The sequence below is a fragment of the Ovis aries genome, chromosome 17 (assembly GCF_016772045.2).
Source record: "Ovis aries strain OAR_USU_Benz2616 breed Rambouillet chromosome 17, ARS-UI_Ramb_v3.0, whole genome shotgun sequence".
NCBI lineage: Eukaryota > Metazoa > Chordata > Mammalia > Artiodactyla > Bovidae > Ovis > Ovis aries.
Genome location: NC_056070.1, coordinates 29,423,179 through 29,440,829, shown reverse-complemented (window position 1 = coordinate 29,440,829; position 17,651 = coordinate 29,423,179). Strand labels below are relative to the sequence as shown.

Here is a 17,651-nt window from a genome sequence, read left to right as displayed (position 1 = left end):
TGGTCATAACTTTTCTTCCAAGGAGTAAGTGTCTTTTTATTTCATGGCTGCAGTCACCATCTGCAGTGACTTTGGAGCCCCCCAAAAAATAAAGTCTGACACTATTTCCACTGTTTCCCCATCTATTTCCTATGAAGTGATGGGACCAGATGCCATGATCTTCATTTTCTGAATGTTGGGCTTTAAGCCAACTTTTTCACTCTCCTCTTTCACTTTCATCAAGAGGCTTTTTAGTTCCTCTTCACTTTCTGCCATAAGGGTGGTGTCATCTGCATATCTGAGGTTATTGATATTTCTCCTGGCAATCTTGATTCCAGCTTGTGCTTCTTCCAGCCCAGCGTTTCTCATGATGTACTCTGCATAAAAGTTAAATAAGCAGGGTGACAATACACAGACTTGACATACTCCTTTTCCTATTGCCCTTGATCTAACCCAGGCCTCTTTTGGTCCAATGGCCCTCTCAGCATGTCTTCATCCTCCTCGTGGATGAAGGGACCCTCAGTTTTTCTCCCCTGAATAGTGGAGTACATGGATTGAGGGGCAGGGGGTGAGGCTGCTTGCAGACTTCTGATGCCACAGATGCCTTTGATTTGATGATTGAGAGCTGTATTGCCATTAGAATTATTAGAAGCAAACAGAACTCATTCATTACTACTTCAAATCAGCCTACACACTGATCTACTGTTCTCTCAGTCAGTCCCCAGTTACCAGATGCTGAATGCAATTCTTGTGTTTTAAAGATATGTTGTTTTTATCAACAATATTGCCCCTAAATGAAAGTCAACCATTTACTTTAGTGCCTAACCAAAGTCAGATAAAACATTAAGTTAGATTTACTCAGATTTGGCATGTGTTGGGGGACGACAGAGGATAAGATGGTTGAATGGCATCACTGACTAGATGGATGTGATTTTGAGCAAGCTCCAGGAGTTGGTGATGGACAGGGAAGCCTGGCATGCTGCAGTCCATGGGGTAGCAAAGAGTCAGATATGACTGAGTGACTGAACTGACTGAGCATGTGTTGGTTTTCAGCTTGGTACCCTCTGACAGGGAATTTCAAAACTGCTTTTGCTTATTCACAATATTCACATTATATTCTGATTTTATAAATGTTTTATAACATTCTGAAAATATGAATCACAGAATATTTCCCTGCTCTGTGATTAATGACTTGATTGCTGAAATAGGATACAGTATCTAAAAGAGAACTAATGACAACACAGCTCTTAGAGGCAGAATTTCTCAGCTGGAGTTTAGAGAAGCCCATTTAAGAAGGCCAAAGAACTGTGGCTTATACCTTCCATGTAGGAGGGCAATGACTTACCAGTCTCGTCCTCCTCTGAATCCCTAGCACCTGGTACTGTACTTAGCGCATATTGGGTGCTCAGTATATTTGTTAAATACAGTAAGTGAATTAACAAACTTCTAATTAGCAGATTTACATCAATGGGACATAGAATGTGCTGGTTATTGAAGCAAAATAGGTCAATTTGAAGAAAGTTATGGACTTTCTAGGAAGCTAGTCATTGGAGAGAGTCTGTATGTCAGAAATACTGACTTTTAGGCTGATCTGATTACCAAAAAAAAGAATAACATATTTTACACATACCCTGAATTAAACCGCCTCCTTCAAGTCTCTAAGTAAGGCAAACTCACCTGATATACCTGACCTCTTGATTTTACATTAAGGAATTATATTTACTTCATACAGACTATTTTGTCCCCTTTAGGACTTCAGCCAACTCAACACATAGAAACAGAGACATAATTATTACAAAAGGCCTCTGAATATCCCCAGATAGCTCAAGGTATGAATGAATGGTCCTTCTTAAACTCTCATTCAAAGTTATTTTCCTGCTTATATATATATTTTAAAGATATCCTTGTTTGATTGCATGATCCATAGAAATTTGAGGCCACAACCTCAGGGGGACAGGGAAGGCTACTGAAGCCAGTCTCTGTGTCCTTGAAGGAAGAGGCAGGAAAACAAAGGCCCAGGCATGGAAGTGCAGCCCTATTGATGGACATTTCCCCACCCCAGCTTCCTCTCCTTTGGAGACATTCTCTTCTCTGTGTGTTCATCACTCCGCGTATAATGCCCCCCACCACCGGGGTAAGTGCCGAAGTGATACTCAGCCTTCCTTGAAACACAGCATAAGCTGGCGCTGGGAGCACGCAGCTCCCGCACACGGCTAGCACAGAGGGTGCCGACATGAGGCTGCAGATGGCCTTTTCTCTATCACATGGAGAGAGGCATTTTTGAGCTTCTTAAGAATACAGTGATGAGAGAAAGAGAAGGTGCTCTGATATCTCCAGGCCTCAATGTGGTCCTGAGGCTCTGGTCCCTGTTCACCAGCTGATGGGAAACTAGAACTGCTGGTGTGTTTCCCCAGGCTGTTTTCAGGAGCTCTTGACACTTACACCTTACAGTCCACATGGCCCCCTGTCAGGCCCACGGTAATCTGCTCCCACCCATCCTGCCTGCTGGTGCCCATGCCTCCAGGCTGCCCCTGCCTCTCCTCTGGCCACACTCTGCTCTCCCTGTCCCAGGCCTGGAAGGGCCAGCTCCCCATTCCTTCTACGGTGTCCTTCCCAGGTCGCAAAATCTTCCCACAGTGCTTTCAGCCCATATCCACATCTTACCTTCTCTAATTTCTTTTGCATGTTTTATCTTTACCTCACAGTTAGCCACTTGTCACAAAGCATCTCTTGCTTCATCACTCCTCAACACTTTACCCTGCTTCATTTTCTGTACCATACTCACACTTTAACATATTCTGTGTGTGTGTGTTTATGTATGTACAGATGTACTTTGGGACCTTCTGTTTTGTTAATTGTCCTTTTGTCCATTAGAATGTCAGTGGCACAACCCCAGCACTAAGAATTGTTCCTGGAAAATGATAGATAAGTATTTGTGAAATGAATTAGTGCTGGGCTGCTCTCCGATTAGCAATAGAACACATTTGAGAATTTCATTAGTGTGTGTCGTCTTTGTCGTTTCCTCTTTAGAGACTCTGTAACAATCAGTTTGTTCTGCTTTGATAGATATAACTCTCTCAGCCTTATGTCTTAACTCTATCCTTCTGCTGATTGCAAAATTGAAAGCAAAGATTGGTTCTTACCCACCTTTGCATTCAAGTTGCTCTTCATACATACAGTTGCTTCTCATATTAGGCCCCATAAAGAGTTTGCTGTATTTCCTAGTTATACGGAATCTCTCTAACCAGTCTTTATATATGGGCTTCCCTTGTGGCTCAGACACCTGCAGTGCAGGAGACCCTGGTTCAGTCCCTGCGTTGGGAAGATCCCCTGGAGGAGGTCATGGCAACCCATTCCAGTATTCTTGCCTGGGGAATCCCCATGGACAGAAGAGCCTGGAGGGTTACAGTCCGTGAGGTCACAAAGAGTCAGACACAACTGAGCAACTAAACACAGCCTTCATCTATACCATGGACAGAGTTTTACCTTCTTTATAATTCTTCTGTGTCTCTGAAAGCACCACGTAGAGAGAATTGTTCAGAAAAGCATCATGACTTGCTGTGTGTGCGTGCTGAGTCACTTCAGTCGTGTCTGACTCTGCGACCCCATGGATTGTAGCCTGCCAGGCTTCTCTGTCCATGGGATTCTCCAGGCAAGAATGGTGGAGTGGGTTGCCATTTCCTCCTATAGGGGATCTTCGACCCAGGAATTGAACCTGAGTCTCTTACGTCTCCTGCATTGGCTGGTGGGTGTTTTTACCACTAGTGCCACCTGGGGAGCCCCCATGACTTGTTGGACTGATCTAAATGCACACACTGAGGCGTTACATGCCACACAAGGCCCAGAGCATTACAGTGACTTTGGATACACAGAAGACCATCAGAGAAAGTCGACTGGTTTTTCTTCCTTTACAGGATAAGTCCTGAGATGTCATGAGGACTCTGTATACCTCAGCAGTTTGGACTACACCACCAGAGTGCACAGCCATTCCGCATTCATTTCTCTTGCATCTCCAGCACCATGATACTGATAAACCCCAGCTGCTGGTGAGTGCTCTCCACAATGCCAGGAACTGATTTAGTTCTTTGCATACATTTTCTCAATTAATCCTTACTTGAGGCATGGACTATTATTATCTTCCCTCTACACAAGTGGCAACTCCGGCACAGAGAGATTAAGCAACTTGCCCAGGGTCACACAGTGAGTCATTGGTGGGGCTCAGATTCAAACCCAGGCCGCCTGCTCCAGAGCCCTCACACTTAATCTCGTTGTTGTGCTGCGTCTGTGTTATCTGCTTAACACATCCACTGAGAAAGACTCTAGCAGCCAGGTTAGCTTCCTGCGTAATGTCTAATCCATAAAGGTAATATATAATGTGATTAAAAGTTAAAAAAAAAAAAAATCACAGCCTGTAATTGAGTGCCTCTTTAGCTGCAGGGTGTAGGGAATACAGGCTACAGTGCACTTATCTGAATCCAACGCTCTCATGGTCCAAACTTCCGCAAGCAGCCCAGGCCTATCAGTGTTTGAAATCTGCTTCTCAGTTAAGCATTTGTGATTTTATAATGATTTCCACATGCATTAGCATCCCATTAATGGGCCAGTATATGAGAACGGTTGTCTTATGAAGTGAGGGTTTCTTTTTTTTTTTTTTTCCCTCATTTCTTTTCCATTAAAACCACAGGTCTACAGAATGAAAATGCTCAATATAATGAGTATAACCTGGAAAGTAATTTCATGGGCTGTAGTACTTTGATGGCAATAATTCTTGGATGTCAAAGGATAAGGACACAGTTTTCTGCTTCTAATTTTATTCTTAGAAAATTATGGTACTGAGCCATCCACAGAGTCCCCTGTAGATTAATTCCAGTTTTTCTTTTGGAGAGGAGGTTTAAGGGAAATCTTAATCTGCTTTATATTTAACTCTTATCTCCACACTATGAATTAAAAATAGAAAGCTGGACTCTAGTCTCACCTCTGCAGACCCTCTGAGGGCTGAAGTTACCCCAGAGAAAGGATGGTCTGAGAACCACTCCAGGTCTCTTGTCTGGCTTAGCACCCCTCACTGACTTTTGCAATAGCTGCCTCTTTTTAATTTTCAGTCCTCATATTAACATGTCTAGAATGAGCTGTCTTTATTCTAGGATGCTTGAATGACATCTAGCATTTTCCTCAGGTACTTTTCATTTGTCAAAAAACTCAGTTAATTCTGAAATTTCCTGCATCCTCTGGTTGTTTGTTCCTAAATCCATGCTTAAGGTGGGAAAAGAAGTGAAGAGTAGTTTACTCTGCTTTCTCTTCAGCCAGTAAAAATTGCTCTGAGGTAGGCTTCCCCAGTGCCCCTTCTCCTCTCTTCTACCCTCTCTCCCTTCCATTTCCCATTCTCCCCACCTTTTCCCAATCCTCTTTTCCCTTCCTTTTCTCCTCCCAGGTCAAACCAAGGTCTGAGACAGCGGGAAGGGCAGGAATACTGCAGGTGCTGGAGGAGGAGTTGGAGTTAGGCTCACTTTCCTGCCCCATCTCCTAACTTGAAGCTTCTGAAATACAGTTGAGGGTCATTTATCCAGGAAGTAATCGTCTAGTCAATCTAGATTGGAAAGCGTAAGAAACCTCTAGGAAAACCTCTACAGTTTGGGGTTTCTGACACTTCAAACCCGGTGAAGTTAACATTGTGAACTTGTGAATTGTGGCTTATGTGACTGTGGGGAGAAAGCCAACCACATAGTAAGCAGGCTGAACATCTCTCTGTCCTCCCTTAATTTATAGACACTTTCCCTCCCTCACTTTTTCCTCCTGCATCTTACACCAGTGACAAGTTTCAGTTCTAAAGTCTTAACTCAAAATACCCAAGAGACCATTTTACGCTTAATTGTAAAACTGTACAACTTCAGGGAAGAGGAGCTGTTGTATTTTTTCTGTATTCCCTCCTTTTCATCACTTAAGTCATAGGAGCAATAACAGTGACGCCTTACTGAACACATGCTGTGTGCCTGACTGGTGGTGGGAGGGGTCCTGAATGTACATTCAGAGGAAACAGAGCTCCTCAAATCGTGGGGCCACCCACCCCCTTTCAGACAAATGCAGACAGGCTCCGGGACAATGCTCCTTAAATGGTAGATTGTTTAGTAGAACATGTTAGTTGTGGAGGCTGGCATTTTTAAAAATGAAGAAAATCAAATGAAATAAAACAGAAAAATATCAGAGGACATTGCATGTGGTAGGGGTAAGTATTATTTTGTGAGCCTTTGATTTTAGTTAAATACTTGTCTAGAGTGGAGAGTCTGATAGTGCTTACTGGGAGCTCTGCCCGCTCTCCTGGTCTCCCTTACAACCAGCCAGGTGACTGAGGTCTGGCTGTGGTAGCACATGCAGGGTGACCTATGGCCCATGGAACTCGCCCACACAGGCTCCTCCACTTTCTTCCTTCCATATATCTGGTGGATGACACCAGGGCCACCTTGAAGCCACAAGACGTCAGAGCCACAATGTGAAGCAGCCTGGGTCCCTGAATCATCATTGGAAAGAATGCCACCCACAAGAGTCATTTACTTGACCAGGGACACCAGCTTTCAGCTTTATGTAAAAAGAAATTCTATTATCTTAAGCCAGATTGTTTCACCTACCTTGTGTGTGTGTACTTGCACATGCCTTATGCTACATTTATTTCTAAATGTAGATTATAGTGAGAGACATTTGAAAGCCACTGCTCAGGACAGAGTGTGGTCCTAGATCATTTGCAGTTGAATCATGTGGGATGCTCATTATTAATGCAGATTTCTGGGCCCTGCCAAGATCTGCTGTGTAAGGGTCTGGGGCCTGGGAATGTTTGACAAACTCCACAGAGAAACCTTCTAAACACTTAAGTTTAAAGAGCGCTTTGGCCTCAGTATTGGTAGAAATATTTTCTTGGCAGCCCTAGGGCTGGATAAGCTTTATACCTATTTTCTTTGGTCACTGTCCAAAGTGTGAGTCTCTCCCTATTCTCCACTCTATCTATACTCTATATATAATCTTATTACAATAATGCTCTGTACTGATTCACATAATCCTTTTCTAAGAACATTTTCCACTCCTCCCCTTTTTCCTAAATATTTTAACTGTCCTCTAAAAAGTCTGCTGTGTAATTAAAAAATGCCCCTATGCCTACCTCTTCCCTAGACATTTTCTGGCTCTCCCCTAAGTTATCAGTTCTGCTCCCCATTCAGATGGGAGCTGTTTATTTTCCACATTTTTTATGTGGAATCTTAGGTGTATTCTCAGGGTTGAAAAATGGGGCAAGTCCCTTGCTTGTTACTCAACTGCAGCTTCCCAACCATGACTGCCCCCATCCTTTGGGATAGACTCATACTAATTAATGTATAGAGTTAATTCATAATCTCACATTATAAGAAATCTAATTCTTGAGTGATAACTGGCTAATTCAGCAACTCTTTCCACTCTGTCTTCTTCCACATGTTTATCCTTTAACTTGTTTCTTCATGGTCACAAGATGGCTGCCGTAACTCCAAATATGACATCCCTCACAGCTATTTCAGTATGAATTTCCTATGGCTGTAACAAATTGTCACAGACTTGGTGGCTTAAGCTATGATAATTTATTCTCTCGCTTGTTGGAGGCCAGAAATCTGAAATCAGTATCACTGGGCTGAAATCAAGGTGTTGGCAGGGCCGTCTTCCCTCCAAATGCTCTAGGTGCGAATCTGTTCCTTGCCTCTTCCAGCTTCTGGTGGCTGTCACTATTCCATGGCTTGCGGCTGCATTGCTCCAGCCTCTGCCTTCATCTTCCCATTGCCTTTTCTTCTGTGTGTGTCTTTCTTTCTCTTCTGCATCAAATTCCTGTCTGCCTCTTTCTTAAAAGTGACATTTGGGACATGGGTGATTGCATTTAGGGCCCACCTGGATAATTCAGGATAATCTCCCCATCTCATGTCCTAACCTTCATCATATCTGCAAAGATTCTTTGCCCATAAAAACTCACATGTATAAATTCCAGGGATTAGCACCTGATATTCCTAAATATTGTTATTTGGCTTACCTAGAATATCCAAAGATACAAAGGGCAGTTTCTCCTCATCTACAGTTTCTTAACAGGGAGAAATTCTTTTCTCAGAAGTGTACCATCTTAGCCGGTTCAGACTGTCAGAATGCTATAGACTGGGTGGCGTAAACAACAAGCATTTATTTCTCACAATTCTGGAGGCTGGAAAGTCCAGGATCAAAGCACTGGCAGACCCAGTATCTGGTGAAATCACTTCCTGATTTGCAGACAGTTGAATCTTGTTATTTCCTTATGTGCCTGAGAGAAAATTTCTCTCAATCACATTTTTTTTTTCTTATAAGAGCACTAACCTCATTTGAAAGTGTCTACCTTCTTGACTTAATTACCTCCAAGAGGCTTCACTTCTAATACATGGTGATGGTGGTGGAGGGGATGTTAAAATTTATACATACAAATTTTGAGAGAACACAAACATTCACTATGTAACACCCCTACCACCAGTTGCCTGCTAAGCCTGTTGGCTGGATATGTATCATAAACCCATGTATGTAGCCTCTGTGGGGGACAGAGGCTCTGTCACCAAAAAAAAAAAAAAAAGATGAAGGATGAGGGAAGGCTATTGGTTAGACCATCAATAATCTATATTAGGATTCCTGTATCTTTACAGTTCATATCTATTAATGTGATGTTGATGTTATTCTCTTTTGGTTTTTTACTGACTCCTTACTTCTGTGTGGACTATCTAACCACTGACAATTCAATTATTTGACCTCCTCATCTTTCAGTGACCATTCGCTACTCTATCTCTGTCTTTCAGTGCCATAGCTTCACCCTGGACCTGAACATCACCTGAAATCTCTCCTTTTCTGAAATAGCAACTACAGACAACTGCCTGTCTGACCACCTTCTCCCATCCTTCCAGCTTACTCATTTCAATTCTCCTCTGTCCTTTCTGCCTATCCATCAGCCATTCCTTTCTTGAGTTTCCTTCTATCCAGAATATATTGCCCGTATTCTAAATTCCCTTGACTCTTGGTCCTTCCTTTGAAGTTACCTTGCAAGACCCCAGTCTTGGATGAACCCTCACACTTCTTCCTTGTCATTAATTCTTACCCTGACACTCTCAGCAGATAACTTTACTTCATTTTTAATTAAAATAGAAGAAATCCGATGGAAATGACTCAATTTTCCATCACGACATTTATTGTCTGTGAACTGAGATGTTTAATCTTCTGGTCTTGTTACAGTGGAATAAAACTCTTCTGCTAGAGGCCTATCCATCTGCTTATCCTGTGGAAATACAACTAATTTCCGGTCAATGAGATGCAAGTAGAATTGTAGTATAGAGGCATTTAGGAAGCTTTTTAAAAGACAGTGGGCACATACCCTTTGCCCTGTTCCTCCGTCCAGATTCCTGGAAGTATGAATGTGATCACTGGAACTCCTGCAGTTATATTTTAAGAATGATGCTCATGTAATGGCTGAGTAGCTAGACAGAACTTCTTTAAGTCATTTTTACCTTCTTTATTTTTTTTTTTTAACAGAATCTCTCCAAAACTTTATTTTTTTTTCCACCTTGTGCATTTTTTTTTAATTTTAGTTTTTTATTTTTTAAATTTTAAAATCTTTAATTCTTACATGCATTCCCAAACTCATCCACATAAGATAATGCTTCTCTCAGATTCTTAAACCACACTCTTCAGATGTGTTTAAAATTTTGTTATGCTAAAATAACTTTATTTTTAGGCTAAAAAGTGTTAGTCACTCAGCTCAGTCATGTCCAACTCTTTGCAACCCCATGGCCTGTTGCCTACCAGGCTCCTCTGTCCATGGAATTCTCCAGGCAAGAACGCTGGAGAGGGTAGCCTTTCCCTTCTCCAGGGGATTTTCCTGACCCAGGGATTGAACCCAGGTCTCCCACATGGCAGGCAGATTCTTGACCTTCTGAGCTACCAGGGAAGCCCATTGTACTGAAAGAATTCTGTCTTCTTCCCAACCTTGACATACATTAGTCTGCTTCCATCAGCTTACCCCTGGAAAAGTCCATGTCCCATTGTCCTTTCCCAATTCCTGGCTTTCCTCTTCCTCACAGAGATGATATTAATAGATGTTGAGGGAGAGCAGGGGAGTGTTGAGTATGAAAAAAAGAAAACGTTGCTCTATTACCTAAATGTAATTCTGGTCACTTTTTAGCAAAATTGTATCATCCTCTCTTTTCTTTGTGCTTTAGTTTCTATGCTCCTTTTACCTTGTTTAGAAGTTGACCCAGAGCAGAAATGATACTCAAACTACACATCAGCAGCATCAAGCTTTTGTTCTTTTTGCTTTCTGATATTTTGAAAATATTAAAAAGAGGCCTTTTGTGTGATTTCTTTCCACAGGGGCACAGAAAACACCTTCTTGGTGAAAAATATAACCTGATTGTCTCAGAGTCTGAGTTGAACCGAGAAAAGATTCTTTCAAAAGTTGGCCCAAAAGGAAATGGGAGTAGCTGGTTTACCTCCCCTACCTGACCCCCTTCTTCTGCTTTGCTGCCCAAGTAGCAATTTTGAGAGGCAAACCTGATTGTTCACTCTCCTACTTAAAACCCCTCAGTGGCTGATCCTGATGCCATCTTTCACCTCTGTCCTCCTCACACCCTGTGCCTCCAGTTACCCTCAATTGCTTGCGGTAACCTGTGCTATTTCCCAAGTCTGCACTTTCTTTTTGTTGTTCTTTTCTGGACTGACTTGCCACCCCATCCTCCTATTAATAAGAAATACCCATTCACCTTCAGGGGTCAGTTCAAGAAACTTCTTGTGATTTGTGAAACTTCTTGTCCCCCTTTACCTCCCTTCTTTCAACTGACCTTTTCCTTCATTTTGTCCTTCTCTGAATAAGTCTAATAACATGTACCATGCTGCTGCTAAGTCACTTCAGTTGTGTCCGACTCTGTGACCCCATAGACGGCAGCCCACCAGGATCCCCTGTCCCTGGGATTCTCCAGGCAAGAACACTGGAGTGGGTTGCCATTTCTTTCTCCAATGCATGAAAGTGAAAAGTGAAAGTGAAGTTGCTCAGTAGTGCCTGACCCTTAGCGACCCCATGGACTGCAGCCTCCCAGGCTCCTCCATCCATGAGATTTTCCAGGCAAGAGTACTGGAGTGGGGTGCCATTGCCTTCTCCAAACATGTGCCATACTTGACTGCAAAATTACTTGATGTGTTAGTGTCCTTCTATTTGGCTGTAAGCTCAACAAAGGCTTAATCATTCTTTTATTGCCCAAGTAATTCATAAACATTTTCTTTTTGTAAAAGAATCAACCAATACAGAACATGAATGTTTCCTTTCACTTCTAACTACCTCAGTCTCCCGATCACTGTCTTATTGATATTTGAACCCTCAGTGCCTAGTTCAGTGTCTGGCACACAGAAACCCAAAAATTGTGTTTTGAATGAATGAAATGAATGAATGAAAGAAAGACTAATTATCCTTTTAACATTGTTATCAACCAGTAACACATCTGATCATAAATCTGAGTTTAAATACCCATTAATAGTATGCAGCTTCCTCACTCCATGATAACATCATGTATGTGCTCTCTTGTGGTTTATTTTTGCTAAGTCACTGTCTGAGTCTTCAGTCTCCTTCAGGTCCTGTTTACTTTATTCAAAGCTCTGCTCCTCTGCTGGCGCAGTTTACACTGGGAGGAAGTTTTCCTATTTCCTGTGCAGTGTAAATTGGTTTCTAAACAATCTTGCCCACAGTCTCCATTAATATGGCACTGTAGAGCAAGGCAGGATAAAATATTCAAAGTAGCAGGAGTTACTTTTTAGGATGATTGAATATGATGAAGGAGCCAAGGACAAAGGGTAATTTATTCCAAAGGAAGTCAACACCTTTGCTTTGCACTAGCTCTTGCAGCTAAAAAATAGGGCTGGTAATTGGACTTGCTTTATGAAAATCTCATTAGCATTAGCATATAACTAAAATGCACAGCTCCATAGTTAATTGCAATCCTGCACTGCGGTTAACAACTACAGTGATGACATTTGCATATTGCACATAAAATTAAAAATGCATGTCAGATAGGTGCTCTTTTGGAAAAAAAATCCTTGAATAACATTGCATTCACTACAATAATCGGAAAGATTTTGAATTTGAATGGAAATTATATGTATAGTATGAGCTTTAGAAAGACAGAGGAGCTTGATCAAAGAGGAGGGGAAGCTAAATATGAAACATGGCATAGGCAGAACTCCAGCAGCTGGGATCTTCTTCAAGGGCAGGGACCTGTAATACTGAACTGTGTGTGCTTTGTGTGAATGCCACCCTTTCTTCTGAGCGTTTCATTTCACTTTCCAGGCATCAGTCTCATCTTGATGCTTTTCCTCTATAAACTCCTAGAGATCATGGACTTGATCTTTTTAAACCTTTGAGTCCCACAATGCTTAGCATGTACAGGCTCTCAATGATTTGTAGGTGTGAACCAACTCAAGCCCTCTCGAATTGGATCCAGTAGACCTGAGGGGCTATGTACTGAAGTGATTAAGCGTGGATGTTTTCACTTCCATGGCCCTGAGCCAGTTACCTTGAGTGAGTTGCTTCAACCTCCCTAAGCCTCTGTTTCCTCTGCTATAAAATGTTTTCTGCCTTATAGGATTTTTGAGAAGATTTAGAAAGATAATGCATACATAATACCTACCAAAGCACAGTGCCTGGGCACATAGCAAGTGCTATTATTACTGTGTTTGCTGTTGTTTGGGGGTTAAAAATCATGGGAAAGGACATGTTGAGGCTGAGTGTTAGTCCTAGTACCAATCAACTATAAGACAGAACAGTGTTACTGTGAGTAATAATACCTACCACAAGGGCCAAAAATTTTTGTTCCATTTCACCAAAAAAGAAAATGAGTTCTTGAAAAGAGATTGGCAGGGGCATAAGACAACTATACCACTCTCTCTGTGGATACAAAGATCCATGACCAGGCTTTGTACATGGGACTCCTCTGTAACCACAAATTGCCTACTTCCTGGAAGACAACCATAAGCTAGGAAGTCAGGAAGGAAGTCAAGGTAGGGCCTTTTGTGGGGTAGGGCTCTTTCTTTCTTTATCATTCATTCATTGTTCAGCTAATACTATTTATTGTGTCCATACCTATGCAATGCATTGATGAACATGCATGTGACCTGATTGATATACACTTGGAAATTCTGGGCTAGAAGTAAAGTGAAGGATTGGAACTGGAGAAAAAGATATGTATGTCATCAGCATGGAGAGGAGTTTGAACTCTAGACATAGATGAGGTCCCTGTGGCTGTTCACTGGGAAACACTCCCAGTACAGGGATAGGAAAGGGAGTTGGTACCAGCTGAAGCAAAGGGAAGAGACTAAAGGAGATGAAAATTCTCAAAGAGATGGGAATACCAGACCACCTGACCTGCCTCTTGAGAAATCTGTATGAACGGTTAGAACTGGACATGGAACAAAAGACTGGTTCCAAATCGGAAAAGGAGTATGTCAAGGCTGTACATTGTCACCCTGCTTATTTACCTTATATGCAAAATACATCATGAGAAACACTGGGCTGGATGAAGCACAAGCTGGAATTAAGATTGCCGGGAGAAATATCAATAACCTTAGATATGCAAATGACACTACCCTTATGGCAGAAAGTGAAGAAGAACTAAAGAGCCTCTTGATGAAGTGAAAGAGGAGAGTGAAAAAGTTGGCTTAAAACTCAACATTTAGAAAACTAAGATCATGGCATCTGGTTCCATCATTTCATGGCAAATAGATGGGGAAATAGTGAGAGACTTTATTTTATTGGGCTCCAAAATCACTGTAGATGGTGACTGCAGCCATGAAATTAAAAGATACTTGTTCCTTGGAAGAAAAGTTATGACCAACCTAGATAGCATATTAAAAAGCAGAGACGTTACTCTGCCAACAAAGATCCATCTAGTCAAAGCTATGATTTTTTCCAGTAGTCATGTATGGATGGGAGAGTTGGACTATAAAGGAAGAGGAGCACTGAAGAATTGATGCTTTTGAACTGTGGTGCTGGAGAAGGCTCTTGAGAGTCCCTTGGACTGCAAGGAGATCCAACCAGTCCATCCTAAAGGAAATCAGTCCTGAATATTCATTGGAAGGACTGATGCTGAAGCTAAAACTCTGATACTTTGGCCACCTGATGCAAAGAATTGACTTATTTGAAAAGACCCTGATGCTGGGAAAGATTGAAGGTGGGAGGAGATGGTGACAACAGAGGTTGAGATGGTTGGATGGCATCACTGACTCAATGGACATGAGTTTGAGTAAGCTCCAGGAGTTGTTGATGGACAGGGAGGCCTGGCATGCTGCAGTCCATGGGATCACAGAGAGTCTGACATGACTGAACTACTGAACTGAACTGAAGGAGATGAAAGTTTCAACTTGTAGGTTGGTAGTTGCCAGAGTCAACTCTGTGTAAAGTGAATGAGGGTTATTGGATTTGGTGATAAGGAGGCCACGAGTGATTCTTCCCCAAGAGGGGGGGTTACTGTAAATGAATTCGGAAGAGAACTTCACATCAAGGGTAGATAGAGAATGGCAGCTGCTGCTACTGCTAAGTTGCTTCAGTCATGTCCGACTCTGTGCAACTCCATAGACAGCAGCCCACCAGGCTCCCCCGTCCCTGGGATTTTCCAGGCAAGAACACTGGAGTGGGTTGCCATGTCCTTCTCCAACGTGTGAAAGTGAAGTCACTCAGTCGTGTTGGACTCTTTGTGACCCCCTGGACTGTAGCCTACCAGGCTCCTCCATCCATGGGATTCTCCAGGCAAGAGTACTGGAGTCAGGGAGAATGGCAGGGTAGGAAGCAAATTCAGGAAAATGTAGGCTGTGCTTTGGCAGTAAAAGGATAAAAAAGCTCAGCCAGCAGCTTGAGGGCATAGCAGAGTTGAAAAACAACATGTATCATGTTGGAAAGACCAAAAGTAGGAGCCTCTGAGAAAAGACCTGAGACAGCTGGAGGTGGGGATGCCATTGAAATCAGCCCAAGTCCCAAGCTACACAGCTGTCTTGTGAGCAGTTCTATTCTGTGGGACCGAGGCCAACACCTTCTCACTTGGGTGAGGTACCCCTTTTCCTTGGCCTGCAGCCCTGGTTCTTACCTGTATCCCAATGCATCATATTTTTATGATGTATTCTATTCAATTCAATAAATTGAATTGTTACTTTCAATTTATTTGTCTAACTCCTCCTATGATGGTGAGCTCCTCAACCACGGGACCCATGTCTTATTCATCTGAACATCCTCATTGCCTAGTTCAGAATCTGGCACAATCAGTAGATTATTCAGTTCAACTGCATAGTCCCTCACAGCCAGTCTGTTCCATCAACTGGAGTTCCCAGTAATTACACAGCCTCTTGTAAATTGTCTCCTCCTTGGAAGATAATGATGGGCTGGGAACCAGAATCAAGGAGGAAAGATAAGATAGGGCTTTCTGTGGTGGACTGGGCTATTTTATTCATCATTCAGCTGATATTATTTTTTTTACCCATACCTATGCAATGCACTGTGCTAGGAACTGAGACAGAGCTGATCATGAATGTGAACCTGATTGGTATACAGTTGGAAAGTCTGGGGTAGAAGTAAAGTGAAGGATCAGAACTCAAAAAGATATGAACACCTCTGTCTCCATCTTACATATTTCTGATATTAAGGTTACAGCTGCAAGGAGTCTATGTATAGTTCACTCACCTCTCCATGCTTGGGAGAGTGGGAAAAACACACATGGGAGCCCTGTCTCACGATACACTAAGTGAGCTGTGTGAGGCAATAACTGAGATGAAGCTGGGAAGCCACAATCCTGTTCTCTCATAGCTTTTCCTGAGAAAGTCTGTGCCTTGGAGTCTTTCTACTTCTCTCTCTACTCTTTCTATCCTGGCTAATATTTGTTTTTTCACCTCCCCACTTCCTTTATCCTATTTCTACTCTTGGAAGCCTGTTTTTAGACTCAAGCCTTTCATTTGCCTTTGTTGTTGTTCAGTTGCTAAGTTGTGTCCAACTCTGTGGACTCCGTGAACTGCAGCTTACCAGGCTTCCCTGTCCTTCACCATCTCCTGGAGTTTGTTCTAAATCAGGTCCATTGAGTTGGTAATGCCATCCAACCATCTCATCCTCTGCCACCCTCTTCTTCTTTTGCCTTCAATCTTTCCCAGCATCAAGGTCTTTTCCAATGAGTTGGCTCTTGGCATCAGGTGGCCAAAGCATTGGCACTTAAGTATTAGTCCTTCCGGTGAATATTCAGAGTTGTTTTCCTTTAGGATTGATTGTTTTGATCTCCCTTGCTGTCCAAGGGACTCTCAAGAGTCTTCTCCAGCACCACAGTTCGAAGGCATCAATTCTTCGGAGCTCAGCCTTCTTCATGATCCAACTCTCATCCATAAATGACTACTGGAAAAAGCTATACCTTTGACTTTGCAAAGTGATGTCTCTGCTTTTTAATTTGCTGTCTAGGTTTGCCTTTACTCAAAGTTTTCCTGTAGACACACTAAGAAAATGATTTTGAACCATAATCTGACAGCTGGGGTTGTACCAACATTTTTCACCCCTCCCTATCCCATGTGAGTCCAACTCAGACAAAACCCAATACATAAGATCTTTTGCTTAACAGCTTACTCTTGGGCCACCAGTATACAGTGATGGGCCTTCGTGGAAAGTGACAGTCACTACCACGTCGTCAGAGCTGTATACCGACTGTCCTCATTTTCCTCAGTAAGCCAATACTAGCAGAGCTTTCCAATTAGCAACAGAGAAACTTTTTCTTTTTCACTCATGCTTAAAAAATAGTTATTTTTCTTTTTTCAGAAAGTGTTTCACTGGTAACCTCTTTAGGTCTAGTCTCCTGCTCTTCAGTCTAAATGTGCTGGCTTTCCACATGTTTAGGGATCAGGATGGGCCTGGCAGTGACCCAGGGGCACCAAGGGGCTGGCAGAGTAGGCTGTAATTTTACTGTCACTGACCACCTTCTCCAGGCCACTGCACACCCACCCTCCTGTGAGTCGGAGTTTGCAGAGCCTGGGGTCTAAGAAAAGGAAGTATTGTTTCCCAGCTGTAAGTCAAGAGTTGTGTTTGTGGGTTTGGTTTTCCTGCTTCTGGCTCATGCTTGTTCTTGTTTTCCTGGCACAAGGGCATCTGTGCCCAGAACAGCCGCTTATCTCAGCTGACTGCTATTTGCCAATACCTGGCTCATTCTGTTGTTCCGAAAAGTCACACAAAGGAAAAAATTGGGAATTCTTTCTGATGCTACATTGAATTTATCTGTGCTAAATATGTCTCAAAAACCCAAATTGCCTTAAAACCTAAACCAGGTTCCACAAGTGACTCACTCTTAGGCATGCAGGCAGAGGGTAAGGTGGGGAGAAGGGGAGTTGGGGAGAAAAACACACATATTTGGCTTGCCTAATTTTATAAGTCTTGTCTACTTCACTCTACCACAGACTTAAACCCACAGCTTCTATCTTGAGTCTCTAGATTCCTGACTGACACATGGATCTCTCCTTGCTCGGTGGGGTTCAGGACTCAGCACTAAGTGGCTTGGGTGGTGAGAGTGGCCACACACAGCGACTCCTACTATTTCCAAATGGGACTGCATCTAGCCAGCCTCTTCTCACTCCTTTCCTTGACTGGCTTTGTGGGCTGACACGAT

The 17,651-nt window shown here is 42.6% G+C and overlaps 1 protein-coding gene across 1 annotated transcript in view; it reads left to right on the top strand.

The window, feature by feature from the left end:
* JADE1 (jade family PHD finger 1) overlaps positions 1–17,651 on the top strand; it is a 399,925-nt gene that overhangs the window by 154,109 nt on the left and 228,165 nt on the right. Inside the window, exon 2 of the mRNA XM_060401007.1 lies at positions 3,894–4,025. The gene's annotated coding sequence lies outside the window, so the exon portion shown is untranslated. The remainder of the gene's footprint in view (positions 1–3,893; positions 4,026–17,651) is intronic.